The 22,139-nt window shown below is 42.1% G+C and overlaps 1 long non-coding RNA gene across 1 annotated transcript; it reads left to right on the forward strand.

The window, feature by feature from the left end:
- Positions 1 to 10,319: 10,319 nt before the first annotated feature.
- On the forward strand, positions 10,320 to 19,119 carry LOC129010482 (uncharacterized). Its single transcript, XR_008493010.2, has 3 exons — positions 10,320 to 11,825; positions 12,745 to 12,874; positions 18,133 to 19,119. It is a non-coding gene; the product is annotated as an uncharacterized LOC129010482 (long non-coding RNA).
- Positions 19,120 to 22,139: the final 3,020 nt, after the last annotated feature.

The raw sequence follows: 22,139 nt of genomic DNA on the forward strand, positions 1-22,139 counted from the left end.
CTTAAGTTTGTATTGATTATTGTTTTCTGGAAGTTAACCATTTTGTATGTCTTCCGAATTAATTGACATAAAGTCATACCTGATTGTCTCTTGTTACCTGTTTTAATTTCTGGCATATTTGTGGTTATGTCCCTTTCTAATTCACAATTTCAATATTGCTTTGAATATCTTTTGTATGTAACATCATGCTGAAACTGGCTGTAAGAAAGCCCAGTTTTAACTAGTTTTAATAGCTAATTCTTCCGAAAACCCAGAGTTGTGAAGAGGAATAGAAACAGAAATACCACTAAAACTACTTCTCTATAACTTCTACCTACTGTCCCTAATTCTTCCCCTGGGAGTCACATAACCTCAAATGTGTACTTCTACGTACTCCTTAGAAATTGTTACTCTTAAGTAAATCCAAAGTGGTGGTGTTTCGCTCAGTCCGTTCAAGAAACAAGAGACAATACATATCTCTCCTGAAATACATCTTTTGCAGTTTAAGGAGCCTCAGTTTTTCTGAAAGTTCCTCAAACACCCTGCATTCCAAGCTCTTTGCTAGCACTCCTTTCTGATGATCCGTCCCCAGGCATCAGCGTCTGGAACTGAGTCCTTTAGTCCAAGCGTAGTCTGACCAACATGAGGAGAATGAGTCTAAGGCTATCCTCTCACTGGACCATTCCCTTCACACTTCCTAAAATGCATTTTTTGCTTGTTCATCACACTGTTGACTCATGTTAATTTTGTCATCAACCAAACATTTGAGTCTTTTTCACACATGCTGTTGAGGAATCTTTATCCCCAAGTAATAAAAGAAGACTCCATTGTCTAACTCCCTAGTCTACAGACTTCAAAAGAGAATTTAAAGCATGTTTGGGCCTTGAGCAAAGCATTGAGATAAAAAGTTGAGGGAGAAGGAGTAGCAGTACTATCCTTGGCAATTAGAGGAGGAGTTCTTTCTTTATAAAGGAAGGCATATCAGCTGGGTTATACCATAGTCCAATTTCCACAAACAGGGAAGGAAAGAATTCCCTTTTCCTGAGTACCGACTGGGTGCCAAGTCTAGGTTAGGTGCTTTATGTGTGTTTATCTCGGCTTTCGTGCTGATAACATCATTGGGTCAAGGTGCAGTGTAAATAAAGAACGATGTAAATAAATGCTAGGTAAAGTTATTCCCATTTTATTTATGAGGAAACAGAAATTCACAGCATGACTTGCCCCAAATGATACAACTAAAAAGTAATGGGACCTGGTTCAACTTCTTCACTCTTAGCCAGGAATGAATGACTACAAGCAGAGGGGAGGCAGCAGGCAACAAGAGCAATTGGATGATGCTTTGTGGTTTAATGAAGGACAGGACTTTCACCTACATTAACTCTTTTGGATCACCTGCTCCACCTACCATAAGAGGCTGATTCTCACAACAGCCTCTTATGGTAGGTGGAGCAGGTGATACAATCTTTATTTTACAGGTAAAGATTACAGGGCTCAGAGGACCGAGGGACATACCCAAGGTTGCCCAGCTAGCCAGTGGTAGAGACACTTTGACCCCCGGCTTTCTGAGAGCAAGCACCTCTTTTGGCAGCAGGTATGGGGCAAGGAGAACAGCAGGGGCCTGGGGCAGGTGTTGACAGGTCAATGTGGACATGGGGAAAGAAAGCCCAAAACCCCTCACCAAGGAAATGTAATGCTCTGTTATTTATTGAAAAAAAAAAATCTCAAGCCTTCGAGATGCACAGAAGAGGCCTGGCGCGGTGGCTCATGCCTGTAATCCCAACATTTTGGGAGGCCAAGGCCGGTGGATCACTTGAGGTCAGGAGTTCGAGACCAGCCTGGCCAACATGGTGAAACCCCATCTCTGCTAAAATACAAAAATTTAGCCAGGCATGGTGGCTGGCACTTGTAATCTTAGCTACTTGGGAGGCTGAGGCAGAGAATTGCTTGAACCCAGGAGGCGGAGGTTGCAGTGAGCCAAGATCACACCACTGCACTCCAGCCTGGGCTACAGAGTGAGACTCTGTCTCAAAAAACAAAACAAAACAAAACAAAACGAAGATGCACAGAAGAAAGCAAGTCCAGTGTATTAGTCTGTTCTCATGCTGCTAATAAAGACATACGTGAGACTGGGTAACTTATAAGGAAAGAGGTTTAATGGACTCACAGTTCCACATGGCTGGGGAGGCCTCACAATCGTGGTGGAAGGCAAAGTAGGAGCAAAGTCACGTGTTACATGGCAGAAGGCAAAAGAGCATGTGTGGGGGATCTCTCCTTTATAAAACTGTCAGATCTCATGGGACTTATTCACTATCATGAGAATAGCACAGGAAAGGCCTGCCCCCATGAATCAATTACCTCCCACCGAGTCCCTTCCATGACACATGGGATTTGGGTGGGGACACAGCCAAAGCATATCACCTAGGTCGATGACAGAAGCAGCAGAGGTGCCTAGGACAGAACACATCACTCCTTCTGCCACAAGCACGTTCTGGAAATGCCTCCAGCCAAGTATCCTTAGAACAATCGTTTTCCCAGCTATTTAAACTCCACTTAAGTCAAGCACCAGCTTATTCCAGGCCAGGCTTTGCCTGCTAATTAACAATTCACCTGCTGGTTACTAGGTCACACAGGGCCTCAAGGGAGACCAAATCCCCCAGCTGGGAGGTCCTCTTTTTTTCCAGCACTGCTAATTCAGATCTGTTGCCCATCTCCAGCCTGGCTGAGAAGTTGCTCCCCTGAAGCCCCCTTAGTTGCTCCAGGGATTCTAGATGCCCTCAACATTCAAGCCAACATTTATCATCTGTCAACAAGTAGTGGACATGTACTTTTATGATTGTACTCAAGTTCCTCTGAGTTTTGTTTTTTCAACCCAGACATTAAGAAATCCATACTTCCTATAGAGGATTAAAGAAATAGAAAAATGGCATGAACCTGGGAGGCGGAGCTTGCAGTGAGCCAAGATCACGCCACTGCACTCCAGCCTGGGTGACAGAGAGAAACTCCATCTCAAAAAAAAAAAAAAAAAAAAAAAAAGAAATAGAAAAATGAAATTAAAAAAAAAAGATAAAAGACATTAAGAAATCCAGAAGCAGAAACACAACTTCTCCAGTATTTTCCAAGCCTGGCTATGGATCAAATTCACCCAAGCACCTTAAAAGAATATACAGATACAGAAAGGATTCTGCAGCAGAGAACCACGTTAAACATTACTTGGATGCCATCAGCAAAATGCAGACTCTGGAAAAAAAGAAAAAAGAGAGAGAGATGAAGGAAGATGAAGGGAGAACTTGTACATTAAAGGAGACTTAAGAAACATAACAACCAATGGGATGTTTGAACTTAGTTGGTTCCCGTTTCAAACAAACACAAGGTAAAAACAGACAAATGAAAAAAGAAAATTTGGGACATTTGGGAGACAATTAAAATTTTGAACACTGGCTATATGATGATATTAAAGACTTCTTATTATTTCTGTTTAGATGTAATAATGGTATTGTGGTTATATCTTGAAAAGATTTCATATCTTGAAGAGAAATGTACTGAAATATTTTTGGCTAAAATGATATGTCTAGGAATTGCTTCAATATGGAGGAGAGTGAGTGGAAATCCAGACGAAGCAGGAATGGCCATCAGTCAATGATTTTCACAGCTGGATGTTAGTTTCATGGAGGAAAGTGGGGTTCATTATACTTTTTGTTCACTTCAGTATATGTTTGAAATTTTCTATAATAAAAGTTTAATCTCCCCAGTTTTGTAAACTATTCTATTTATTTTATCCTCATCCTTTAATACACCTATGTACACGGAACTTCCTGTGTAAAATGTTTATTGAGTGTTTATTCCCCAGAGGAGAAGCAAAGAGGAAGTAAGAATAGGATATTTTTGAACTATGTACAAATACAACCAGTTTCAGACACTTTTATATGATCTATACTCATTCTAGACTGAGCCACATAGAAGAGCTTTTCCTGAAGTCAGATCATCCTGGTTACCTCTAAAAGACCAAAAGACTAAACTAAAACAGCCTTTTTTTTTCTTCTGTGGAAGTATACGTGTGTTTGCATGTATACGTGTACTGAACAGCTGTCATGTACCTTTGTGCAGGCTGTGCACTGCACAAGGTTGTCACATCTAAGGGGGCATGCTTCACCTCATCAACACATTGTAGATCTATATATTTATTGTGACAACAGTCTTGTAAGTGGCAGCAAAATGTCTTCTTCTAACAAAATTGGTATTTTTGATAACTTTCCAAAAGATGGAAGCAAAAATATCTTAAAATAGGGGCTTCTTTTCTAATTATGTACTTATGGTATGGGCTAGCAGTGGACCTGAACTGACTGTCTTGCCTGAGTTTGAATCTCTTCCCCCAAACTTACTCACTGAGTTTGTTATTTAATAGCCTTGAGTTCAAGTTTCACAAGTTATTTAATAGCCTTGAGTTCAAGTTTCTTCATCTGTAAAATGGGATGATAATATTAGGTACCCTGAGAGCACTGTTTAGAGCATTAAATGCATATAGACAGTATCTGGCCCATAGGAAGCCTTCAAAAAGTGTTAGAGATTAGCTATTACCATATCTGTTCACCCATATCAAATTTTACAGCTGTCGGTATGTTGCGTTATTCATAAACTCAACTAATAAATTTTGCAGTGGACTGAAAAAAGACTGTCTCCACTATTTCATGAATCCAAACTATTTTAAAAAGAGGATTTTCCCCTAACCATCAGTTCTGAAAAATGCAAGGAAGCTCAAGCTCCAGGTAAGCAGCCAGGGTTTCTAAGCCTCTCTGCGCACAGAAGCTGTGTGCATATGCTAATAAGGAACCTTTGAAGAAAAGTGCTGGGGTTTTTCCAACGCTCTAACTACTTGGCCAGTAAGCCTTTAATGATGGGAAAAGACCCAGTGGGAGTTGCCAGCCACAAAAGGGGTTTTACCTCACAGGCAGAATAGTCAAAATGCTTCAAGAGGTTAAAAGTCTATTTTTAAAAGGAAAGAACACAGACTATGCCTTTAACTTGATGTTAAAAATAAACTCAGCCTCCTCCTCTGCGTTTCCCACCCTCTCCCACTGTCCTTCCGTCCCCTGCACTGCCCTAAAGGAAAGAAAGAGTGCTTTTGTTTCATTTTTATTTTTCTCATGCGCTTTTCTTTCATTATTATTTGTTTACTCTTAGCCAAACTTGTTTTTCCGTTCACAAAACAAGTTGCATTTTTCTCTTAAAAATTCCTCGGGGATTCCCAGGAAGCAAGACGGATTATCAATTAGAACTAGCCCGTGTCAGGATGAGTAAAAGATTCGCGCGGAGATAAGCAAAGTGGAGCCCTTACGGCTTCCCTTGCGCCCAGAAAGTATCTGCAGGGGACGTTGTTCAAGCAAGAGGGCCTTTTATTTATTTTTTATTTTTTTATTTTATGTATGTATGTATTTATTTATTTTTGAGATGGAGTTTCACTTTTGTTGCCCAGGCTGGAGTGCAATGGCACGATCTCGGCTCACTGCAACCTCTGCCTCCCAGGTTCAAGCGCTTCTCCTGCCTCAGCCTCCCAAGTAGCTGGAATTACAGGCATGCACCACCACGCCCGGCTAATTTTGTATTTTTAATAGAGACGGGGTTTCTCCATGTTGGTCAGGCTGGTCTCGAACTCCCGACCCCCACGATCCTCCTGCCTCGGCCTCCCAAAGTGCTGGGATTTGAATGCTTTTTCATTGGGGTTTAAGTACAGACACTTCCTAACGCATGACTAGACATAGAAACACTACTTTGCTGAGCTGGCTTCAATAAATTCCATTAAGCAGCCATAAAATTCCAATAGATCAGATGTGCCAGTTTTTGTTCATGAAAAAGCTAATCTGTGTAGCAGAAAAGCTGCCAGCTGGAGTGGATAATCTGGATTTCTTATTGTATATTGATGGCGGAGGGATTTCAAGACCCCAGTGGAAGCCAAAGTTGTTGAAAGACAAGGAGACCCAGGCCTGTGCATAGTACTACGATTTCACTGGAGGGAAGTGTAAGAGATGAAGGGGTGGCTGAAGGCTTGAGACCCTGTTTACTTAAAAATATTTTTTAAAAGAAAGAAAAAGAAAGACAGCCCTTAGGCAATATAAGATAAAGGAAAAAACAGCAAAAATCATTTTAAGAAATAAAATTCTGTCAGCGTGGTCGTAAACGCCTGTAATCCCAGCACTTTGGGAGGCCAAGGCGGAAGGATCACTTAAGCCCAGGACTATGAGATCAGCCTGGGCAACATGGCGAAACCCCATCTCTACAAAGATACAAAAATTAGTTGCACGTGGTGGCATGCACCTGTAGTACCAGATACTCTGAGTGGGTGGGGGAGGCTGAGGGGGGGGATGGCTTGAGCAGGGTAGAGAGAGACCTGAAAGGAAGGAAGGAAGGAAGGAGAGAAAGAGAGAAAGAAAGGAAAGAGGGAAAGAGGGTAGGAAGGAAGGAGAGAGAAAGAGAGGAAGGAAGGAGGGAGGGAGGGAGGGAAAGGAAGGAGGAAAAGGAAAGAAAAGAAGAAAAGAAAGAAAGAAAAAGCTCTAGCTGGGTGTGGTGGCTTGTGCCTGTAGTCCAGATATTGGGCAGGCTGAAGCAGGAGGATCGCTGGAGCGCAGGAGTTTGAGGCCAACCTGGGCAAAGTAGCAAGACCGCATCTCTTTAAAAAATTAGAAAACAAAGTTCCTGTCTAGGGTTGGCCTCTAACTTGCAGCATGACCTCAGTCCAGTGATTTTCTTCCCTACAATTTCTTTTTCACAAAATCAGATCCCTCTCTTCTTGGATCTGTTCTTTAATAGGAATATATAATTGATAAATTACATATAATTGAAAACAAGATATTACATCAGAGCACTTAATAAGTGAAAATCACAGTACAAACGCATGCTTAAACACTGTTGAAATTTAATGAAGTAATTTTGACACGTCTAGAAAGTCAGAAGGGAAATTTTGTTACTAAAGGTTGAATTTGAGCCAATTGTTGCCCAATTTTCATGAAAGTGAAGCACTGTAATACAAAAGCATGCCTAGGGACACTAGCACCTAACTCAATATGCCTTAACAAATGAGTAAAGGAAGAATGCCAGGATTTCCAGCCTGTAAAGCTTCGCCTCTAGTGAGTCTATGGCCTTCTTGCAAGGGATCTTCTAGTTTATAAGCTCACCAACATAATTTGAGACCCAGTGAAAATGCTATTTTCACCATATGTATATGCCACCATTTTCAAATGTGTGTAGATTGGTTGTGACTAATAAAATATAATAAAAAATTATAAATTTATCATTTGTATATGTATTAATAAAATACAGACTCATTTAAAACATTACCAAAATTGAGTCAATAGTCAACATCTATTTCTTGATTAACCAATTCTAAAATTACAGTTTCTTCCAGCTGGGAACTCTGGAGTTTAATATACTATAGCTTTTTGTCATAAATTGATTATGCTAATCTCTGCTGGATTAGTTCATTCTAGAAAGTGATGGAACATTAATACTTTGAGTTACTTGAGTGCCAGTAACTCAGAGTACTTCCCTAAAGCAAAGCCAGGAATCAAGTCTGTGATTAAAAACATTTGAGTCAATAACTATTTATTTACTTATTTGTGTTGTCCTGGGAAGGCTTGAGGATGGCTTACCAAGATGCACAAAATTCAGCAAGATACAATCAGTTGAATAAAAGTGATGGGGGAAAAGATAGGATAGAAAAATCAGTAGCAGGGCTGTGGTTAGGACATAAAAGGCGTGCTGTGAAATCCCACATTCTTCCAAGTGCTGGCCTATTTGGCTCTGCCCTTTGTAAGCAGCCAAGGGGAAGAGGAAACCATTATTAGATACATAACTCATATTATCTGTTAATAAATATACATCAGCTTCTTATAAGAAGCCCAGCTCTTTCTGCTGGAGAGATGAGAGAAACTTCAAGAAATGGCAGCATCCCCAACAACATACCAGTTGCAACAGATGAAAAACTCAGTTTTAGCCCATGTCCTCATGCCAGAGCCAGATTCAGTAACTAATTTTTTACAGACTTTCTCTAATGATGAAAAAGTACTTTTCCAACACTCAGTGAAAATGATCTTTTCCCTCTTGTTTAAGTGGGGAAACAGAGGCAGAGAAGAATGAATTGCTTCCACTTCATATACTAGGTCAATTGCTAAGATAAAAGTAGAAATAATTCGTCCTAGCTAGATATAATTACCTCCAGATGTGCATTTGTAGATTATATTATGATTAGGAAGTGCTCTTGAGGTCTCCTTAATGGTGTAATGGTGACCTTTTACTCCATTTCATTTTCTCTTCCATCCCCCGATGCAATTTTCCTCACCCTGACTCTTATCCTCTTGCCTTGGTCACCACTGAGCACTCAAGGACATAGAAAATAGATGGCCTCTACAAGGTGGAGGTCCAGGGGAAGCCGTCACAGAGACGGATGAAATGGCAGAGCTGGAACACTCGGGCATGCACTATGGAGATGGCCTGGAATGAGTTTCTGAAAAGAGGCTGGGCCTTCAGCACCTCACTGCTGACCAAGAAGTCCAGAGACATGTCTGTGCAACTTCCACTTCCATGGCACCAGCAAATCACCAGGCCATTGAATAATTCACCAAGCAAACACGTACTGAGTGCCTTCCAAGGCACCAGGTGCTGAGCCTGTGCTAGGGAATCAAAGGCAAAAAAGGCACAGGTGTGTCCCCATAGAAACTGTAGCTTAGCTGGAAGAAAGTCCATCACACAAGAATTTTAATATGGCATACACACGTTGACTCTGGAATCAAATTCTTGAGTCCTACTCCCACTTTCGCTATGTGAGTAAGTCAAACTCTTGGGGCTTCAGTTTTACCATCTGTAAAATGGAGATAGCAACTACTTCTAGAGAAAGAGCCTAGAACAGTGCTGGGCACAGTTCCCACGCCCAGACCACTGCCTTCTCCTGGGATCCTTATCTCTGTAAGAATGACCAAAATTTACTGTGCTTATGATATTCCAGGCACTATTCAAAATATTTGAAGTGTGTCAACTCATTTTCCCTTTATCATAGCCCCATACAGAGGATATCACTATTATTTCCATTTTACATATCTGAGACATGTGATTCAGTGCCTGGCCCCAGGTTCTCAGAGTGGCAGTGTACATCAGTGGTTAAGGGGACACACTCTGGGGCCGAACTACCTAGACCTTGCAACTTAGAAGTTGTCAGAGCTTGGAAAAAGTAATGAACTTCTCTGGGCCTGTCTTCTACCTATTTCTCTCAGTTTGTTCCCCATCTTTACCACGACCTCTGCAGACTACATTTTCCCAGGCTCCTGCCAATGAGTGTCTGGTTAGCTCAGCCAACGGGAAGCAGTGGTGGAGCTTAGCAGTAGGACAAGGGAATGTCAAGGTACTTAAGCCCCTCTCAGTTTGGGGTGGCTGCTCTGACAGTGGCTGCACCTCCTCTAGAGCTCCAGTTGCCGCTGGGCAGTCCCAGTGCCTCACCTCTGGTGACATCCCCACTTCCTTCTGTCCCTCCAACCTGGAGCAGCAGCTTCCTACTGTTTCTCATCTTTGGATTATCTTGCATCCTCCATTTGTTTTTTGTGTTCCTGCAACAGCCTTGTAGTCAGAGCCCTGTGTCAAACTTCCTCTGGTGAACTACTAGAGTGGCAGATGCACTGTGCGCCAACAGTCTCATCTGCTAAGTGGAAATAATAATTGTGTCTACCTTATATGGTTTTTGCAAAATTAAATGAGTTAATATATTTAAAGTGCTTGGGACAAACCGTGGCACACAGAGTGACAGCTATACTGGAACACACAGCCAAGGCACCAAAGTCCCTTTCTAGACCCCAGAGAGGAGATCCCCAAAGCCTTTGAGGATGAATAGGAGTCAAGCAGGTGCAGAGAAGATGGAAGGACATTCGGGCTGTCTTAGTCCCTTTGTGTTGCTATAAAGAAAGACCTGAGGCTGGGTGATTTACAAAGAAAAGAGATTTCTTTGGCTCATGGTTCTGCAGGCTGTACAAGAAGCATGGCACCAGCATCTGTTTCTGGTGAGGTCTTCAGGCTGCTTCCACTCATGGTGGAACGTGAAGGGGAGCTGGTGTGTGCAGAGATCACATGGCGAGAGAGGAAGGGAGCAAGCAGAGGAGAAGGAGGAGCCAGACTCTTTTTAACAACCAAATCTTGTGGGACCTAAGAGTAAGAACTCACTGATTACCACAAAAATGGCACCGTGCCATTCATGAGCCATCTGCCCTTATGACCAAACACCCGCCACGAGACCCCACCTTCAACACTGGGGATCAAATTTCAACATGTGATTTGAAGGAGACAAGTATCCAAACTGCATCATAGGCAAAGGGATGAGACAACTAAGTGGGCAAGAGGTGAGAGAGAGAAGGGGGCCTTCTGGAAGCCAGGAAAGGGAAGAAACGCAGGAAGACGGGGCATGCTGACAAAGCAAGGGGAGAGGATGGAGTCAGGGAGAAGGATGAGGCTGGAGAGAACAGAGCCCGGAGCATACCCTTTTAGGCATATTGGAGTCCAGACTTTGCCCTGACAATGGGGAACCACTGGAGCATTTTACTGAAGTGACACATTTGAATTTATGTTTTAGAGAGATTTCTTTGGCTGCAGTACGGAAAATAGATGGGGTGGAAAGGAGAGATGAGAGAACAGCAGGAAGAGCTGTTAGGAAGCCATTGTGAGTGCCCAGGCAAGAGATAATAGCTTGGACTATAGTAGTGACCCAGGAGCAAAAAAGAAAAAAAAGAAAGGCTCAAGTTATTCAGGAGGTAAAAGGAACTGGATTGGCAGTGCATTGGATGTGGGAGCCAGGGAGAAGATGACATCAAAAATGATTCTCCAGTTTTTGACTTGGGTAAATGTACAACAGCAAGCAGCCCAGCCAATTGATTAGAAGCATGGGCTACAGTTTCAACAGCCTGCATTCAAAGTCTGGCTCTGTCCACAGCTAGCTGTTGAACCTGCGGCAAGGCACCGATTCACTGGGTGCCTCAGAGTATAAGAGAGGGATAATAATTGTATCTTCTGTACAGGGCTCTGGAAAAGGTTAAATGAGGTAAAGTATGTCAAATGCTTGGAACGGAGCCTAGAATATCACAAGCACAATAAATCTTGGCCACTATTACGTAGACAAGATCTCAGGAGCAGGCATAGTTTGTGGGGGTGGGAGCATCATGAGCTAGGTTCAAACACACTGAGTTTGAGACATCTAGGGAACCACAGAACAAGTTCTGGGCTGGAGATGTAGATTTCATTTGAGAGCTGCCAGCAGTAGAGATGGTAATTGAAGCCATGGGAATGGAGGCGATTGTCCAGGGAGTGTAGGTAAAGTGAGAATAGATAAGTGCCAAAGGGCACAGTCTGGGTATGTCAACATTTAAGTGACAATTTCAGAAAGAGAAGCCAAGGAGGAAACCAGAGAAAAGCAGTTGGAGAAGCAAGAAGGCAGCCAGAAGTGGTCCTGGTACAGCTGTGATGGGGAGACAATGACGAAACAGCAGGAACTGGCACCGAGAGTTATTGGTGTAGCTTGGGCTCTCCCCTCATCATCCTCTCCAGCTGGGAGTCATGTGACAGAAGCAAGAAGCCTGTCTCAGCACATGTGTAAAAGAGCAAACTCCAGACACCCACGTCTGATCTGTGCTGACCCACAAGCGTGAGGTGGCCCACCTTGGTGACTGGAAATGACACCATCCAATTTTTCTGGCCGCTATGTTGCACCCTTGATTTTTTCCTTCATATGACAGACTTCACAGCAAATACTCCTACTGAGTCCAAACAACCGCTACGATTGAGAACAAGCATGAATCCGCCACCCACCTTCTCCTGGAAATAAGGTGATGTGTAGGTTCCTCATCTCCTTTCCAGTGTCCACAAACCCTTCTGAGTACTTGCAACTTCAAATTTTTCTTTTTTTTTTTCTGTTACAGACACTGATTCCAGAAGAGTGTTCCATATGCTATGCTTTTTTAAATTTATTATTTATTATTTTTATTTTTTTGAGACTGAGTCTCGCTCCGTCACCCAGGCTGGAGTGCAGTAGCACAATCTCAGCTCACTACAACCTCTGCCTCCTGGGTTCAAGCGATTCTCCTGCCTCAGCCTCCTGAGTAGCTGGGATTACAGGCACGCACCACCACACCCAGCTAATTTTTGTATTTTTAGTAGAGATGGGGTTTCACCATGTTGCCCAGGCTGGTCTCAAACTCCTGACCTCAAGTAACCTGCCCGCCTTGGCCTCCTAAAGTGCTGGGATTACAGGTGTGAGCCACCGCGCCCGGCCCATATGCTAAATTTATTAGAACCCCCAAGCCTGGCCAAAGGCCTCACTCCTAAGATTCTGGTGGCGATGCCAGCATACGCTGGGCTCAGAGGAGGTCTTCAGATACCAGGAGGATTACTCTAATTCAACGCAGAAATGTTGTGAAACTGCTTTATATTCTGTCTAGCACAAGCAAGTGGGGGTTACTATTTTTATAATCATTATAGAGCCTTCAACTACATAATTTTGGGAAGTGGTGATAAAAAACAGAGTACTTCTCCCTTGAATTCTACCACCCCCAAACTTTCATTAACATCCAATTAATTTTCTTAGAAAAGTTCAGCATGAAACTCTCTGCAGCACTTTGGCACAGTAGTATCTATGCATCTGGAATGACACAGTAATTTCTTATCCTAGGGAAAAAAATTACTCTGTCAAAATGAATCTTTTAGCCTAAGATGAATGGTTCCATTTCTCATTTCTCTTTTCTCAAGGTTATTGGGTTGCTGAACTCCCATGAACCAAAAAGAAAACACTGAATGGTATCCAAACCAGCCTGGAAGGGACAGCGAGAAAAGCCAGAACCAAGGCTGACCAGCCTGAATGCTGGTAAATGTTATCAAGGTAACAACTTCTCATGTATCGGTATGTGACCAATAAAAAGGGAATGTGCTTGATTAGCGAAAAGAATCTCCATGAAAAATAAGGCATATTAGCATGATGAGTTTATTATACAGCAATAACATAAACGGCAATCCACTCTCGTAGAATATTTGTGTTGAAATTAGGAAATGGCAGCAGATTCAAACACAAGAGCTAATGGAAGCCCTAAATATAGATGATATTCCATCTGGCTGCCAAGAGCCTGCCTCAGCACATTAACCAGAAGACCAAACCAGAGAAGGGAAATAGCTTTTGAAAGTGCAAAAGAGAAAAGAGATTCACTTAGAATTTTATCTGGTAAAAAAAAACATCTAGTCACAGGATGAGGAGTCATCCATTTCATGGACTATTTATGACTCAGATGTTAATTCAGATGCTGTCTTTAAATACATGGAGAGAAGAGAGAAATTTTCCCCGTTTATTTAGGCTTGAAAGAGTTTTGTTGAAGCAGGTAGCTCACAGCTGGTAAGTGGCATTCAGTTGTTTAAAATAATTTATATGATTTGGCTTTCATATTTGCTACATTTGCGCAATAAACAGAGCTGCTGTTTTGATTCCTCCAAAACCGTTTTAAACTCTAGCACCATGGGGACCATGTACCCTTAGCATTTTGCAAGGGTTATACTTTGCACTAAATGAACAGCAAGCCTGTGTTTACAAAACAAAATTATTTTTTTCCAGTTTCAGTTTTGCTTATTAACAAAGTAGATATTTCTCAAGTCAAAATTTCTCCTTTGTTTATGGTTGGAGCTCTTGGCCCTGATGAAAAAACAAAAATCCACTGATGAGTACAGAAAATCACCACCATGCAGAAATCTCTCTTTACAACAATCCTGTGGCTCACAGAGCCATCATGATTGCCAATGTCCTCGTAGAAAGTCAACAATAGCTATTTGCAGTTGATTTGGTTCCTCTGTTTAGGAGATTTTTTGTAGCATAAATAGATTACAGTGTTTGCAAAAATGTGCATTTATGGTTGACCCTTATGCTTCTCAGAGTCTGTTTGGAGTACTAAGCATGCTATCCTGGGTGTGTTGATTTCTCTTTGTGCAAACCCTGCTGAAAACCAAAGGCAATCAACAGTATGAAGAAAGTTTAATTCAGGACCTGGGTTGATAGAAATTACCTCTGGGTCTAAGGTCAGGGATGCTTTAGTCCTCCTTGTTAGAATATCCAGGGAAACCCTAACTCCCAGATATTAATCAGATCTGTAGAATCCGGCTTAAAACCTTCCAGTGGCTCTGAATTACTCTTAAATAAAACTCCTTACCCTAGCTGATAACACACTATACAATCTGACCTCTGTTCAGACCTCACCAGACCTGTTATGCGCTGTTTATCCTGAGGCCTCTCACCTTGACCTGCAGAAGGCTGTCTTCTCCCTTTGTCTTCACATGACCTTTCCTCTGTGTGTAACTGTGTCCTAATCTCTCTCTTCTTAGAAGGACACCAGTCTTACTGGGTGAGGGCCCACCCAGAGAACCTCTTTTTTGCCTTAATTACCTCCTTAAAGGCCCCATATTCAAAGACAGTTACATTCTCAGGTACTAAGGGTTGGGACGTCAACATATGAATTTTGGGGGGCTATAATTTGCCTATTCTGCACATTTCATATAAATGGAATCGAACAAAATGCAGCCTATTGATTCTGGCTTCTTTCACTTAGCACAACGTTGTCAAGGTTCATCCAAGTGGTAGCAGGTATCAGTGACAGAGCAGGAGCACCGTCATCTTGGACAAACATCGCCATTTCAAGTTCCAGCTCCCTTTCTAATCTCAGGCATTTCAAGGAAATCACTTCTCTTCTAACAACAAGCAGCCAGAAAGAGCAGACAGTAAAACACAGATGAGACAGCTCAGGCACAGAAGGTGGGGGGAAAGTCTCTTGGGTAACTGCCAAACTTCACACTCATACAATGGGCCCCAGTAAAACAGTGGGCCCTAATAAGCACATCCCTTTCCCTTTAGGTACACTAAGATAGGGAAGCTAAAAGCAGGCTTCAGTATGCCTGCAGCTGCAAAAAAAAAAAAAAGGATGGAAACAAACACAAAAACTCCCTCCCAAATAAGCAAGACAAAGAAACACAGAAATATTCTGAGCCTGCGATAAGCTCTCCTGCCCTAAACACTTAAATACTCTTAGTCTGTAACAGAGAGTGCCTCTGACCTAATTCAGCCAGAAGCCACTCTCGGGTTTATTCTCCAAAATAAACCTGTCTTTAACTGTGAAGCCACTTTTCATGTTTCTTTCTTCCTTATTCAACTCTTACTATCAGTACTTTATTCTTTTTTATGACTGAATAGTATTTCATGGTACGGCTCTATCACATTTTATTTATCCATTCCTCAGCTGACAGAGATTTGGATTGTATCCACTTTTTGCCTGTTATAAATAATGTTGCTACAAACATTTGTGTACAAGTTTTTGTATGAACATATGTCTTCAGTTATCTTGAGTATATACCTAGGAGTGGAACATTCTGGTTCATAAACACACATAACTTTGTGTTTCCCTTTTTGAGGACCCACCAAACTGCTTTCCCCAGCAGCTGCATCATTTTACATTCCCACCAGCAATATATGAGGGCAGGGCATGTTTCTAGAGATTAGATAATCACAAACGAAGGGCATTGTCCTTTATAGCCTGCTGAAGTTCAAAAGAGAGAGGAAGAGATGTTCAAGTAAGGAAGAGATGTTTTATTAGGAATATGAAGGGTTCACAAAGTCCCGCTTACTCGTTTTCAGCCAACTTTGCCATGGCATTATTTAATTAGCATTTTCACCTCATCTTCAATCTTAACATGAATAGCCTGGGTCTCAAGGCCATCTTTTCCCAACCAGGACAAGCACCTTCGAGACAGCATTCAATATGTGTCATTTTATTTCCTATTTAATAGGGAAAATTAGGTCTTGCTTTGCCCTCTCAGCTTTATTCCTGGAAATACACTTTTCAAAAAGTAGAAAGTTCAGTCTTGCTTTAAACCACCGAGCTGCCTGAATGGATTTCATCCATTATTTCAGGCTTTATTTTAAACTTTGCTTTTAATAGGCACAGAACAAATGCATATTTTAAACTTTTGACTCAGGCAAATTTTATATGTCCAAAAGACTCTTGGAAGTTAAGCAGACATAAGGGGTTCCGTGTGTGTGTGTGTGTGTGTGTGTGTGTATGTAGCACAGAATGAGGGGCACATGCTGCCAATTTAGTAATTAATTATCAACTAACAGAAGGCCACTACCTATACTGTCTGTGGCAACCAGAGCCTCACCACACTGACACAAAGTTGCTGTGCCTCCTTGACAGAAAGTAACACAGATTGCCATCAATGGATAGACAAAAAAAACTCTGAATCTATGGTTATATGTGTGCAGCTTACAAATGGAGTAACAACAAATAGAAGAAATATATTTACAAATGAAAATGAACCTGCATTTACTTACTCACTAAAACTGTTTTTTTTCTTCTCATCAAAGATTTCTCTATTCATGCTACTCAACATCCCAAAAAGAATCAGCATAAGGCCACAAACTTAACAAAATTCCTTCTCCTGTTCATAAAACTCCTGTCCTGACTCCAAGTTCATACCCTAAATAAACAGGCAAGTCTGTGCTCTGCACCCTGAGGAGCAGTTTCCTAGGCTTTGTCCTTTCAGAGAGCCCATTCCCAAGGAGAGGCCGTCCATCTACCCAGCTTTTCTCAAGGCCATGTAGCTCCTCTCCAAAGACAGCCATCCCCAGTGGTTCAGTTGATCCTGACAGCTGCGCCTACAGAGAAAGAAGGGAAGAGAGATGGGAGAGGAAGAGCTCCCAGGAGTCAGGATGCAAGGTGAAGCCAGCTGTTGATCAGCAGTCACTCAGCAGCTAGACCAGGTGACACTCTCCTTCTGCAGGCTGTAGGCTGTGAGAGTGTTCTGAGTGATAGCTCCCGTGCAGCATGCCAGCTTCGGCAGGGCGTCCTATGGTAAGCCCTAAAATGCAGAGGGTAAAGAATAACCAAGTGGAAGTGGGTTGTCGCACCATCTATCAGAGACAATGCATGTGACAATGCTGCTACTAAATGAATGAAAAACTCTTTGTAAACTCAAAGTTTGTGGTTCTCAAACTTGAGCATGTATCTTTTTTTTTTTTTTTTAAATTAAAATGCTGATTTACTTGGCCTTATTCTAGAAGTTGGATTCATTCGGTCTGGGGTAGGACCTGAAAATTTGCATTTCTAACACTGCATTTCCCAGAGGATCTGCTACTGTGGGTCAGCGGCCACACTTGGAGAACTACTTGCTAAAACACAGGATCCATGTCAGCTGAAGCTATAATGGGCAATCATGAGCCATGCCCAGACTGAGCAGTAAAAGGAAACAATGTTACTGTCTAAAACAAGCAAGAAAATAATAAAATATTTAAAAATAACAGAATATATAATGCTTGAGTTGCCAGTAGCAAAGTGTTAGGATTAGGTCCTTGAAGTCAGAAAAAGCAAAGATTAACTAGACATTTTTGAACAAGCCCTGTCCTCTAACTCAGCAGAAAGGAAGAGACGGAGACCAACTCCATCATCCCCTCAGTAAACCATTGGCCCTGGAGCATTGGCTTTCCCTCTTCACAGAGAAGGAGTTCCATCTTCTAACTCACACAGAGCAGGGAGAGGATAAGAGCTGAGGAAATGCTATCAGCCCTCGGCTGGTCACTGTCTCTACTAGTAGTGCCTCATATGGGTATAAGGCTTTATGGTTTTGAAAAGCTTTCCAGTGATCAAAACAATGTGACATGGGTGAAGGAACAGACAAATGGACCAGCTGAACAGAATAGAGGGCCCAGAAAAAGACCCGCCCAAATATAGTCAACTGAGCTTTGACAAAGGAGCAAAGGCAATACAGTGGAGAAAGGACAGTCTTTTCAATAAATGGTGCTGGAACAACCAGACATCCACATGCAGGAAAAAAATAAACTAGAATCTAAACCAAGACCTTACATCTTTTTCACAAAAATTACCTCAAAACGGATCAAAGACCTAAAGGTAAAAATGCAAAACTGTAACTGGTGACAGCCAGAAAGAAAAAAACAATAATTGAGTGACTGCTAGTGCCAGCTATCGAGTTAAGTACTTTTAATAGCTTATCGCATTGATTCTAAACTCTGTACACAATGTATTATTCCCAAATTACAAATGATGACTTTTTTGCCAGTGATAAAGCATAATTTCTCTATGTTATTCCCTATAGAATCTGGAGCAGAAGCCTCACTCTTCTATCAAAAGGAGAAGAACCTGAAGAAAACACTTCTCTTCCTTCTCTCTGCCTAGGGGCAGTGACCCTGAATTCAACCACCATCATCCCTTCCAGACACCAGAGTGGGGAGTCCCACAAGGCAGAAGGTGCCCCTGTGACCCATCCACTTCTCTTCCATGTTCTTTACCTCCTTGCTCAGGAAGCCATAAAGTTGAGCTGAGTAGAAGGTGAATTTCATTGCAAAGTTTACACAGACTCTGCTGACAGGTTCATGAAAACACTACTGAATATGTTACATACCACCAATGCTCACAGCACATCCTGTGTTGGAAGTGATACTTTTCCATTGCCAGTAACCCTCCTTTTGTCCTAGGAGCTCACTGAACAGCTAAAATCAGGTGGTATTTTTACATGGAACATGCAACGTATTAAGTCCTTTTGCTCAGTGACCCAAAAAGGAACTAAACGGTACCCAGACTAGAAATCAATGTCAAATTATTCAAATAAATTCCACTTAAAGAATGGTGGCTTGGGAAGCGCTCAGCCAGAAAGAATTCTCCCAAGATTAGTTTACTGTGAAGTAGAAGGGAAGAACGTTTTAACTTTGGTTGGAAATCTGATGACATTACATAGAAGGTGATGAAACATCCTCTAAGAAACGGTTCTGATCCACTGTATGGCACCCTCCTCTCACATTCTCCCATTTTACCCAGTCAAGAAGTTCTTTTACAAGAGGCTAAGGAAACCAAGCAATATAAGATCTAATAAAAACTGAGTGCTGGAAATGTGTGGGGAGAAATCCGTAATTAAACTGAGCAATTAACTCCAGAAAGTTAACTGGGGCCAACTCTGACACTACTATAAAGTTATAAAATCTCCAGCATCTCATTTCTTTGTCCCTTTACCCAATTTCCCCTCAAATGTAAGCCTCTCTTGCTCTCTCCTCTCTTCTTCATATTTAATAAAACTGTTTGCCAGAAAGGAAAGAATCTTAGGTTAGTCATTTACACCTTAGTGTGAATTAAAGCCAGTGTGTCAACTCTCACAGGAATGAGAATTTCAAGCCATACTTCTAATTGTGGAATCGCTGTCATTGAATTCTTTTAAGGGTATTTCATGGAACAACTAAATATAAGGAAGAGGAGAGAAACTGCCCAAGTCTGCCTATGCCTAAAGTCAGCCTTAAGTTCAATCTTGAGGGTGAGAGCTTTCAGCTGCCACTCCCAATTGAAAGTAAATTCAGATTAATTCCTAGATGTTGAATGAAAGTTATAATTTATCCTTTCAGGGATCTACTGGTTTTCTTTTCTTTTCTTTTCTTTTTTTTTTTTTTTAGACAGAGTCTCGCTCTTGTTGCCCAGGCTGGAGTGCAATGGCATGATCTTGGCTCACTGCAACCTCCACCTCCCGAATTCAAGCTATTCTCCTGCCTCAGCCTCCCGAGTAGCTGGCATTACTGGCATGCGCCACCATGCCCGGCTAATTTTGTATTTTTAGTAGAGACGGGGTTTCTCCATGTTGGTCAGGTTGGTCTTGAACTCCCAACCTCAGGTAATCCGCCTGCCTTGGCCTCCCAAAGTGCTGGGATTATAGGCATGAGCCACCATGCCTGGCTGGTTTTTCTTTCTTTTTTACTTTTATTTTAGGTTGAGGGGTACATGAGCGGGTTTGTTATATAGGTAAATGGGGGGTTTGTTTACATGTATTTTGTCATTCAGGTACTAAGCCTAGTACCCAATAGTTATTTTTTTTTCTGATCCTCTCCCTCCTCCCACCCTCCAGCCTCCAAAAGGCCCCAGTGTCTGTTGTTCTCCTCTTTGTGTTCATGTGTTCTCATCATTTAGCTCCCACTTAGAAGTAAAAACAGGTAGTATTTGGTTTTCTGTTCCTGCATTAGTTTTCTAAGGATAACGGCCTGCAGCTCCATCCACGTTCCTGCCAAAGACAGGATCTCATTCTTTTTTATGGTTGCATAGTATTCCATGGTGTATATGTACCATGTTTTCTTTATCCAATCGGTCATTGATGGGCATTTAGGTTGGTTCCACATCTTTACTGTTGTGAATAGTGCTGCAACAAACATTCGCATGCATCTTTATGGTAGAATGATTTATATTCCTTTGGGTATATCCCGGATCTACTGGTTTCAATATCCGCCTCTTCTCCTCTAGGCCCAGAAAACAGGTCAATTTCTGATGGCTTTTAATTGTCAGCCCTATAGACCCATTCTCACTTGACACCAGGTATCTCCACTCCAGATGCCCTTCCCCCTACCGGGTTTTACTTGAAAAGCACAACATGAGTGGCTTGGGCCAAATGTGGCCATAGGTCCTTCAACAAATGTTGAGCGAGTGCGACCCTTGGAACAGAAAGTTGACAGGGCTCTGACACATGGCTGGTCCCCCAGAGGCTCTCACTGCTCTCTTAGCTGGAAGAACTTCAAACTCTCAGACAGTGGAAAATTCAGTCTGTTCCAGGCAAGAGACACAAATGTGCTCTTAAAATTCATACTGGCATTTGGAACTGCCCAGGGTATTATAAATATAATCGTTCTGAAGAGTGAGTGTGTGTCAGGGAGAGAAAGAGATGGAGAGAGAGAGAGAGAGAGACAGAGAGTGTGTGTGTGTGTGTGTGTGTGTGTGTGTGTGTGTGTGATGACAGAAAGGAAAGTGAGAGCAGACCCAGGGCCAGCAAGTATCCATGCCAAGAACACAAGGCCAAGCACAGAGAAGAATGTCCACCAGATGCCCAATGACTACATTCTGGATTTTCTACTGCTTCCTCCTCAGAGAAAAGGGGGAAATAAATTAGAGAGAATGCAAAGGGAGAGAGAGAGTGAGCAAGATGGGTGGGGATGGAGAGAGAAAGGAACAGGAAGTGGGAGCCTTACTAGACATAGAGCAAGAGGCCCAGACTGAGAGAGAGAGGCTGTCAGAATGAGGAACTACTGAGAGATCACAGGCTTCTCCACCAGTTACAAGTGATTAATATCTACATTTATTGTGTTTTGAAGCCATCAAGTTCTATGTCCAAATGACCCCACCCCTCCCATAATGCAGCACCAAGACTAATCCACCATCCACAGGGCATTCTGTGTCCTGCCATACAGATGGGGCTTATTGAGGTTGGTCTTACACAGCCTCTTCCAGGTCTTGGACACACGCCGGCCAGCCTCTGTAGCTGAGGAATAGAATAAAGTTAAGTGAACTGACCCTACAAGTGGGCCCCTATGACCATCACTGCTCTTGAACTAACTGAGCTGACCAGCCAGCCTGAAGCAACATGGCCCCAGGGCAGGGGCTCTTAACCTTTTATGCACCAGGCTTCCTTTGGCAGGCTGGTAAAGCCACAGACTCCCTTCTCAGAATAATGTTATTAGGCATAAAATGAAATACACAAAGCTACAAAGGAAATCAGTTACAATATCAAATATTTTAAAGATTACGAATATAGTAATATTTTTACTCTTTTATCAGTGCTTTAAATAATAGGATCTGGTGAGGGGTCAAATAACAGCCATCATTTCAAAGAGTGATGGGAGAAACAGTGTTTCTCCTGTCTACAACAACTACCAGGTGATATGAAAAGATCTGTTATTTCTGTGGTAAGAGTCATAGGCGCTGCTAATACCACTGCAGTTTCTTGCCTACATTCTTAATAGAAACAAAAAGCTAGATTTCAGTAAGAGGTTAGATAAAATAAAGATGCCATTTTTCCCCATCCAAATTTATGAACCAGAACAAAGGCAATAAAAGGAAGGGAGCTGCAACAACAGTAATCATAATGACAAAGCAACATCTGCTAAAAGAACAACAGCAAAAAATGGCTGCCATCTCTGCTCTGTATCAGGCCCTGGGTTAAATGCTTTCTACTCACCTTTCTCTTCCATTCTGAGGAAGACATCATTTTGCCCACTTTACAGATGAGGAAACTGAGGCTTCAGGACGTTAGGGAACTTGTCTAGGACCATAGCCAATAAGTAGCTGTGCCAAGAATGGAAG

This window comes from Pongo pygmaeus, chromosome 10 (genome assembly GCF_028885625.2).
Source record: "Pongo pygmaeus isolate AG05252 chromosome 10, NHGRI_mPonPyg2-v2.0_pri, whole genome shotgun sequence".
In the NCBI taxonomy this organism is placed as follows: domain Eukaryota; kingdom Metazoa; phylum Chordata; class Mammalia; order Primates; family Hominidae; genus Pongo; species Pongo pygmaeus.